The sequence below is a fragment of the Rhipicephalus microplus genome, chromosome 3 (genome assembly GCF_043290135.1).
Source record: "Rhipicephalus microplus isolate Deutch F79 chromosome 3, USDA_Rmic, whole genome shotgun sequence".
Taxonomy (NCBI): Eukaryota; Metazoa; Arthropoda; class Arachnida; order Ixodida; family Ixodidae; genus Rhipicephalus; species Rhipicephalus microplus.
This window is the reverse complement of record NC_134702.1, coordinates 120,861,726-120,872,020: the sequence shown is the minus strand read 5'-3', so window position 1 is coordinate 120,872,020 and position 10,295 is coordinate 120,861,726.

Here is a 10,295-nt window from a genome sequence, read left to right as displayed (position 1 = left end):
TGCACTGGGGACAGGTCGCATTGCATGGGTTACTCGCCGTCATTACTACGAACCCGGTCGGCCCAAGTTAGGTTTGGCTTGCCCCTGCTCTGGTCCTCGGTGGCGGGGACTACCCCGGACAGCTGGAGTTCCCGTGCATGCCCGCAGTCTGTCCTGGGCGAGGGGTCCGGTCTGATGCTCGGTCCGTCAGTCTTTCCCTGACCAGATCCCAGACCTGATCCGGAACGGGTACTGGTCTGGTGCCACCCCTGGATTGAGACCATGTCCTGGACATGGAGCGGGCCCCGGATCTCGAACGGGATTCGAGACGCAATCTGGACGTGGAACAACTCCTGCAGCTGCCTCTGGTTCTGGATCTTCCTAGTGCTTTGAATCGGCCTCCAGGAGTCGATGGTCCGGGCTGGCCCTGCTGATGACAGTCGTTGAGCTCGAGGAAGCCATCGACATTGATGGATGGAGACCTCTTCTGAAGGGCGTGGGCCCTAAGGCCTCGCCTGCGCCTGACAACATTAGGTATCCGATATCGGTGCTGGCATTGCCTGGATGCGGTGAGGTGCTTTGCGCCAAACAAACTGCATATTGATTCACAAACATGATCCTCTTTTTTTAGCTTGTCTGCAAGCCTTGCAGACTGAAGCGTCGGGCGTCGGGCAGACGTCAGATTGGTGTCCTAGTCGGCCGCAGGCATAGAAAACATCAACTTGCTTCCTGTATAAACTGCACTTGATGAGGGTGCTGCCGTAGGAAACATAATTCGGAACCTTGTACCCATCGAACAGCACTATGATCATGCCAGTATTCTTGATTCTTTTTGCTCCGAGGGCTAGTGTATTTCTCGCGTTGACAATCTTCCGGTCGATGGCTCCGGGATCATCACTAAGAGGTGTCCCATGGATGACTCTCTTGCAGGTTGCATGCGGAGCAGCAACATATGCACTGACTTCGTGGCGCTGTCCGGCCACCGTAATAGCTTCACCGTTAACGTAGCGCTTAACATTCTCTTGGCTCGAAGTACTGGCGACCATAATATCGTGATGTAACGGTGAAGGCAACCTATTAATCTTATTAAGTGCTCTGTAGTCCACGCAAAATCGCACGGAGCCATCTTTTTTCCTTACTAAAACAACAGGGGATGACCAAGGACTCGCGGAGGGACGTATAATATTCCGTTTCAGCATATCGGCTACATTTTGTTCAATGATCTCACGCTCTGATGAAGAGACGCGATATGGTCGACGGCGTACGATGGAAGTGCCATCGGTCTGGATACGATACCTAACAATGGACGTCTGTCCCAGAGATGAGGAATGGGCATCAAACAATCTGCTATGCTTTTGTATCAAGGCAATCAAATCATCTGTCTGTGAAGAGGTCAGTTCTGGACTAATAGTCGCAGCAAGAACAGAAACGCTTGGTGAACGTCCAATAGAAGGAAGGTCAGAACACGCTGGCATAAACGGGAGAACAGAAACAGGTTGAGATTCAGAAACGCAAGCCATAGTGGTGCCTTTAGAAATGAGAATTTTCTCAGAAGTCTGGTTTGTAGCATAGAGAAGTCCGGAGCCATTGTGGAATCGCGCTAGGCTCGAAGCAAGGGCTATACCTCTTGCGAGACAGCGTGCAGATGGTTGGACAAACACGTCACCAGAGTCGATCACATTAGAAGTGATGGGAACTATCCGCTGATGACCAGGGGGTAGCTCGGTCTCTTCAGCAGCGAGCAAGCGAACGGGCTTGTCATCCACATACAGGGCATAGTTAGTTTCCATCATATGAACAACATTTTCTCGACAGCAGATGGAAGCGTTCGCCGTAGACAGAAAAGCCCAGCCTAATATAATCTGGTGGGCGCACGAATTCAGTACAGCAAATTGTACAAAATGAAGAATACCAGCTAAGAAAACACGAGTGGTGCACATAGCGGCAGGTCTAATGGCGTCCCCTTGAGCAGCGTGCAGTGTAGGTCCATCATAAGGGTGGTGACTTTTCGTAGACGTGAGCACAAAGAACGATCAATCACAGACAAAGAAGCACCAGTGTCTATTAAAGCGTCCACGTACACACCTTCTATTAAAACAGCTATCGTATTATATGGACGCACTGGAGGAATTTCTGTCTTTTCGTTCAATGCAGCTTTTTTTCCAAAAGCTGCAGAGGTTAGTTTTCCGAGCGTTGGTTGGTGATTTGCGAGACAGGTCGCAATGGAGACGTGGAACCGCGCAGGGGTGAGGGTGAGCGGCGTCTAGTAGAGCGGTAGGAACTGGTTGGCTCAGATGTCGCAGTTGGAGACGGTGGTTGGCGTAGCGGCGGATCATAAGGACGACGTTGGAAAGCGTACCAGCTTGTCCCATCATCTCGTCCGTAGGTGTCGAGTCCACGACACTCGTCCTGCTGACGCTTCCGACAGACGCGTGCAATGTGGCCCCGATAGCCGCGGTAATAACAGATCGGACGATGCGGCCGCCACGGTGGGTGAAAGGGCTGGCTAGTCACACTCGGAGTTAACGAAGCTAGCGAGACAGGCGTCTAGTGAGCGGGCATCGGTTGTACCACGGGTGGTGAGCCAGTGAGGACTTGTGCGTTCGTCGGCTGGAGTCGAGGTACTGGAGACTCTACAAACGCTGGCCCGGTCATGGACGCCAACTCCTCTTTGATAACATCCCGCAAAATGGTGTTGGAGGGGGGAGGTGGACTCGGTGTCATTGAGAGGCTGAAACATTGCAGCTCTTCCCGTATAATCGCCCGGATCATGGCACGCAATGAGGCATCAGTCGTGGTAGTGTTTTCAGAGCTGTCCGGTGGTAACCGTTGGGATTCAAGTTCCTCTAGGCGTTGGCACGTGGCAACAACGTCAGCGACTGTAGTCGGGTTTTGAATGACCAGAGCATTGAACGCGACCGTGCCTATCCCTTTCAATAGATGACGAACTCTCTCTGATTCTGACATGGACGTGCTGAAACGGTGACAGAGAGCAAGCACATCTTCAATGTACGACGTGTAGGACTCACCGCATTGTTGCTTGCGAGAATCCAGTGTCTTCTTTGCGAGAGCTGAACGAACCGCCGGGGTGCCGAAAATTTGGCGAAGCTGTTGCTTGAAGCGTGTCTAGTCCGTAATGTCCGTTTCATGATTGAAAAACCATGTTTTCGCTACGCCTTTGAGGTAGAAAGAAACACGGCGAAGCTCGGTAGGATCATCCCAGTCGTTAGTGGAACTGGCTCGATTGAACTGGTCCAACCAATCTTCCACATCTTCACCTCGAAGTCCGGCGAACGTGGGTGGCTCACGCTGGTGCGCGGTGATAATTCACGATGGATAGGCCGTGGTAGCCGGGGCCGTGGAGGTAGACGCAGAAGCGCCGGTTGGCTCGTCCTGAGGCATGTTACCGGACACCTGGTACAAACGACGACCTGAGCGCAGCTCCAGGAGGCAGATCGGGCTGGGAGAGGACGGAAGGTCGTAGAGCACACTCCACCACTTGTGATGTAACGGTGAAGGCAACCTTTATTAGGCCCAGAAGACACGATGAAGCGACCACGCCCAAGGCACAGAACTCAGACAAGCCAAGTCCCCCCAGCAGAAGATGACAACTACTCATGATGATGAATATGTGTAAAGATAGATGATGTGCTTAATGAATGCCTACAATATTGTTACATGGAAAATAACAGTAGTCAGTCTACAACAGCCTCAGCGCAGCTGACCGACAACGTCCACTTCTTCACTCTCAGTCTGAGGCACCTTTCTTGGGTATGTCCCACTATGCCCTGTTTCAGTCAGCTTAAATCACGTAACATGACCCCCGGCGGCAAAAGTGCCGACCCGGCGAGTTTATGCGGCCACAATAGGAGCAGCGTGGTAACACGTGAGCCTTGATACGTGAACGATGTCCCTTGACAGCAGAGAAGAAGAGGTTGATGGATTATCAGGGACAATTTCATATGTAGTGTCAGTAACACGTCTAAGCACGCGGTATGGGCCCGTGAAACGAGAGAGAAGTTTTCTGAAAGGCCTGCATGTCGCGTAGGGGACCAAAGAAGAACGAGAGAAACTGTTGGAAAGTGTTCGTCGCGATGCCGCTCGTCGTAACGATGCTTCTGCGAGTCCTGGGACGCCTTTAATCTGCTGCGGGCAAGCTGACGAGCATGGTCAGCTCGAGTAATAGCGTCGCATGCATATTCAGAAAGAGACTGCGCAGCGGCTCGCAGGAAGGTATCCAACGGCAATGTTGGTTCGCGTAGAAACAGAAGGTAAAATGGCGAGTACCCAGCAGTGTCATTCCGGGAGGAATTGTATGCGAACGTCACGTAGGGTAGTGCAAGGTCCCAATAACGATGGTCGGCCAAGACGTATTTCGATAGCATGTCTGTCAGGGTGCGGTTTAAACGTTCTGTCAGCCCGTTTGTCTGGGAATGGTACGATGTCGTGAGCTTATGTTGGGTGGAGCAGGAACGCAGGATATCGTCAACCACTTTCGAAAGAAACGTACGGCCTCGTTCTGTCAGCAGTTGACGAGAGGCTCCATGCACTAAAATGAGATCGCGTAGTAGAAAATCAGCGACTTCTGTAGCGCAGCTTGTTGGCATGGCTGGCGCAACTGCGTAACGGGTCGCGTAATCCGTAGCCACCGCGACCCACTTGTTTCCGGAGGCGAATGTTGGGAAGGGACCGAGAAGGTCCAAACCAACACGGAAGAATGGCTCCGATGGGATGTCAATGGGCTGAAAATATCCGGAAGGGAGTCCCGACGGCTTTTTTCGACGCTGGAAAATTTCACAAGCGTTGACATAACGACGTACAGAGCGTGAAAGGCCAGGCCAGTAGAAGCGGCGGTGCACACTGTCATATGTGCGAGAGACACCAAGGTGACCAGCGGTTGGCGCGTGATGGAGCTCGCGTAGGACTGTAGAGCGCAGGTGCTTTGGTATTACCAGAAGTAGGTCGTGACCGTTGGGCGAAAAATTACGCCGATATAAGGTGTGGTCCTTTAAGGTAAACATGCGAACAGAAGCGTCTTGCGGTGAAGATTCGAGCTGTTGTATTAGGTGGCTGATATTTGGATCGCGACGCTGCTCATCCCCGAGATGAAGCAGCTGGGAGATGGAAAGGACGCAACCCACATAATCAGTGCTCGTAGGATTGCAGTCGGCCACAGGGTAGCTAGCGTGACAGACAATCCACATCTTTGTGCAGTTTACCTGATTTAAACACTACGGTGTAAGAATACTCCTGGAGGCGGAGTGCCCAGCGGGCGAGACGACCTGTGGAATCTTTGAGGGAGGCGAGCCAGCAAAGAGCATGGTGGTCGGTGAGAAGTATAAATGGTCGGCCGTGTAAGTAAGGGCGAAATTTCGCGACTGCCGACACCAGCGCTAGGCATACGCGCTCTGTGATAGAATAAATACGCTCCGAGGGGGACAGCAGCCTGCTGGCATAAGCTATCACGCGATGCTGCCCACGTTGTCGCTGAGCCAACAAAGCGCCTATTCCGTAACCGCTGGCATCAGTGCGGACTTCGGTCGGGGCCGTAGGGTCGAAGTGAGCCAGCACAGGAGAAGAAGTGAGCAAAGTGGTCAGGTCGGAGAATGCTGCTGCTTGCGCGGGACCCCAGGTAAACGTCTCATTGGGTTTGAGTAAATCTGTTAGGCGCCGAGCGATTTTCGCGAAGTTCTTGATGAACCGCCGAAAATAGGAGCGGAGCCCCACAAAGCTGCGGACATCTTTGGCGGTTTTCGGCGCAGGAAAGTCCTTCACAGCTCGAACTTTTTCTGGGTCAGGCTGTACGCCGTTAGCGTCAACAATATGCCCAAGTATTGTAATGCGACAGCGACCAAACCGGCACTTGGATGAATTCAGCTGAAGGCCGGTGAGACGGAATACATTGAGAATTTTCGACAGTCTCTCAAGGTGCGCTTCAAAAAGTGGGAGCAAACACAATCACGTCATCCAGATAACAAAGACACGTAGACCACTTGAATCCATGGAGCAGGGAGTCCATCATTCGTTCAAAGGTGGCGGGGGCATTACATAGGCCGAAAGGCATGACTTTGAATTGGTAGAGGCTATCGGGTGTTACAAAAGCCCTCTTCTCTCTGTCCATGGAATCCACAGCAATGTGCCAATAACCAGAACGAAGATCGATGGAAGAAAAGTAGGCGGCACCATGGAGGCAATCAAAGGCGTCGTCAATGCGGGGCAGAGGGTATGCGTCTTTGTTGGTGATGTTGTTAAGATGGCGATAGTCCACACAAAATCGCCACGATCCGTCCTTCTTTTTAAATAATACCACCGAGGATGCCCAGGGACCGGAAGATGATTCAATAATGTCCTTCGCTAGCATGTTTTTCACCTCCTTCTGAATTATGCTCCGCTCAAAAGCAGACACTGTGTAGGGACGGCGGTGAACAGGGTTGGCACCACCAGTGTGTATGCGATGCTGGACAAAGGACGTCTGCCCTAGAGGTCAGTCGCCAAAATCGAAAATATCCTGGTAGGCCTCGAGAAGATGTTGTAGGGCTTCAACTTGCGGAGGCGGAAGATCAGTGGCGATCATGTCTACAATTTCACGGCTGCCCAAATGTGTTGCCAGTGATGTGCACTGCGGTGAAACAAGGGTGTCTAAGGCAAGCACTTCAATTTGTGAATCGAGCAATGGACACAGGTGGGCCACGAAAATGCCTTGTAGAAACACATGATTCATGTAGCCGAAATTTACAAGTGCTAGACAAGTTTTGTTATCTGTGATGCTGAGCACCGTATAGGGAACTGCAACATTGTGCGCAAGGAGTACGTCGGTGAGAGGCGTAGCGTAATAGTCACCGTCGGGCACAGCTGGTGAGCACAGAAAATTGACGTACGTCACAGTTTTGGAGGGCAGGTGAACAAAGTCGCTGCATTGTAATCGGCATGTAGGTTGGTACGGGGCGTCACTTATTTGTGCCAGCTCTAGGCAGAGCACACCAGTGGACCAATCAATCAGAGCAGAATTGGCGGCAAGAAAATCAAGGCCTAGTATGAGGTCGTGGGGACATGTTGCAAGCACGGTAAAAAGGACGATAACTTGATGACCAGCTATGATAAGTTGAGCTGTGCACATACCGACGACAGGGACTGTTGCACCATCTGCAACTTGAACGACACTGGTCAAGGGAGGCGTAAGGACCTTCTTCATGCGACGACGAAAACGCGAACTCATAATACAGACGTGAGCACCCGTATCTATCAAAGCTTCAACAAGTGTGCCATCAACATAAACTTCTAGGGTGTTCCGGTTCAAACGTAAGGGCAACAGAGGATTTTCGGGTAAGGTCGACAGGGCAGCTTCACCTCAAGAAGCTGCGCAGCCTAGTTTTCTGGGGACATACGGCGGTTAAACGATGGCGAGGGAGAGCGGCGACGCGTATTTGAATGAGAAGGGCGACTTTGAGGCCGTGGCGACGACGGGACAGGGCGGCCGTAGTCCGCAGGGGCAGTAAATGCTGTAGACTCAGTGCGGGTAAGATAACGGTGGTTTGGTGGACGGAATGAGTTTCTGTAAGCGGGATACGAGCCAGAAGTCATAGATGGCCATTGGCTGCGGCAGTAACGAGCGATGTGTCCTGCACGACCACAGCTGAAGCAGATTGGCTTATCATCAGCTGTTCGCCATTCAGACGAGTTCCTGGTTCGAATAGAGTACGGGCGGCGATGTCTTATGTCCACAGAAGCTATCGAGGGGCCAGTATTATCCAGGGTAGGTGCAGTGGACAGGATACCAAGGTTGGCGAATTCCTGGTGGACAACAGCGTGGATAAAGGCGACAGCTGGCGTTGAGGCGTCTGGCAACGTCGGTTTTTTGGCAGCCGGGCTAGCGGCCTCGAGTTCACGTCGGACGATGCGCGTCACGTCTTCAGTCGTAGACGGATGACAAGGAGTGGCTTCGCAAGACGACGTTGCCGCGGTGTTGGGTAGGCGCTGAAACTGCTGCAAAATGCGTCGACTCTTCGCCTGCTCGAGGCGGCGGCACTCTTTGATCACGGCGTCGATGGTCGTTACGTTGGTAAATACAAGCAGGCTGAACGCATCGTCGGCAATTCCTTTCAAAACTTGCGAAATCTTGTCGGCCTCAGTCATGTTGGGATCCGCCCTTTGACACAATGCTAAGACGTCTTGAATATAAGTCAAGTAGGGCTCAGTGGACGTCTGTGTACGTACGGCCAATTGCTTTCGGGCATCAAGGTGTTTACCGAACGGGTTGCCAAAGAGGTCGCGGAGCTGTTGTTTAAACATTTTCCAGCTTGTGATTTCGTGCTCATGGGTCTGAAACCAGATGCGAGGGGTCTTGTCAAGATAGAAAATGACATTCGCAAGCATAACGGTTGGGTCCCAGCCTTATTGCTTGCTGACGCGCTCGTACATACTGAGCCACTTGTCCACATTCGCGTTTTCCTCTCCAGTAAAGGTACCGGGATCACGAGGTTGCGTTAGGGCGACGTACCGGGTTGCTGTCGTTGCTGAGGTAGGCGGCGAAGCCGTATCCTCACCCGGAGCCATGGTAGCAGACTTAAGGAGGCGTCCACTGCGTAGCTCCGTTGTCAGAAGAGCACCCAGCATTTCCACCAAAATGTTACGTGAAAAATAACAGTAGTCAGTCTACACCAGCCTCAGCGCAGCTGACCGACAACGTCCACTTCTTCACTCTCAGTCTGAGGCACCCTTCTTGGGTATGTCCCACTATGCCCTGTTTGTTTCAGTCAGCTTACATCACGTAACAATATTTTGCAGGTGATTAGGGCACATTGTGTACGTGTTTCTCTCTTCCAAACCGAGCCCCGCCGCACTCCATATGGCTTCCGCCACGACAGACGCGCCAGACTTGCTAATACACAGACCACCTCTCGGCCTCACGACGACCTTAGTTTCTTCACATGGCAGCGGTGACATCTTGCTTCCCCTTATAAGGTTTTACTTTACATCTCTGAAGATGTGACGGCCGGGCGTAGGTTCTTGATCATTCGTCTTAGACGCAGGCGTTCCGGCGCCAGCAGCTCTACTGGCTTTCCTCACTTCCGATCGTCTTTTATTCACCGTAATCCATCCGGAATCCTTGTTATTCTCTTCAGCGCCACCCGGAGTCTTCGATTATTCATCTTCCATCTCTTAACGTGGCGAGAACAAGTCCTTTTATGTTTAAGACGCGATGCCTGTGCGCCACGCAAACAACGGTGCGGCCGGGCCGAACGGCGGCGTCTGTAGCTGCACAGTCAGCGTCGTCGCCACGAAAGTCACTTATTAATGTACAAATAGTTCACTTACCGGTGTGTATCTTGTGTCCACAGCGTCCCAGTGATCTTAGAAGTCCGTTGCGACCCAATTTCGTGTGAATGCGGCTTCACATAACACCAAGAAGCGAAGAAATCACTGGAGCCGATCGCAACGCATCCGACCTGCACAGCGCCATCCTTGCCTCCCCACAACGCATGTTATGATCGTCATGTTTGGACCTGTCATTTACCTATGTCGTCCGTTCGCGTTACGTAATGCCGAGTTTGGTACATGTGAAGCTACCGAGACGGCCACGAGCGCATCGTGAGCGTTGCATGTATTCATTTTTTCACATGACACGCATCCCATGATTACCACGTTTGTACCAGCCACATACCTTTGTCATCCACTGGCGTTCGTAATACCAAATTTGGTACATGTGAAGCTAGCGAAATGGCCGCGAGCGCATCATGAGCGTGGCATGTAGTCATTTTGTTACAATACATGCCTCTCATGATTATCATGTTTGTACCAGACACATACCTTCGTCATCTATTCACGTCCCGTCATATCGAATGTGGTAAATGCAAAGCTGGCGAAATGGTCGCGAGCACATCATGAGTGTGACATGTAGTCATGTTGTTACATGACACGGATGTCATGATTTTTATGTCAGGCCTGTTGCTTGTGTTCGTTATGCAGTCATGTCATACCATACCAGTTTTGCAACATGTCATTTGAGCAAAACCACCTCAAGAGCGCAACAGGTCCATGAAATGTAAATCATGACATTCATGACATCCATGTCTTGATTTTCATTTTATGACTAGGCAGTTATGCTCGCCATACAGTCATGTTATGTCATACCAAGTTTGGTAGTGATACCATTATCCAAGCGGCCAAGATGATCCACCGCAGTGGTCTAGTGGCTAAGGTACTCGGCTGCTGACCCGCAGGTCAAGGGTTCGCATCCCGGCTGCGGCGGCTGCGTTTCCTATGGAGGCGGAAATGTTGTAGGCCCGTGTGCTCAGATTTCATTGCACGTTAAAGAA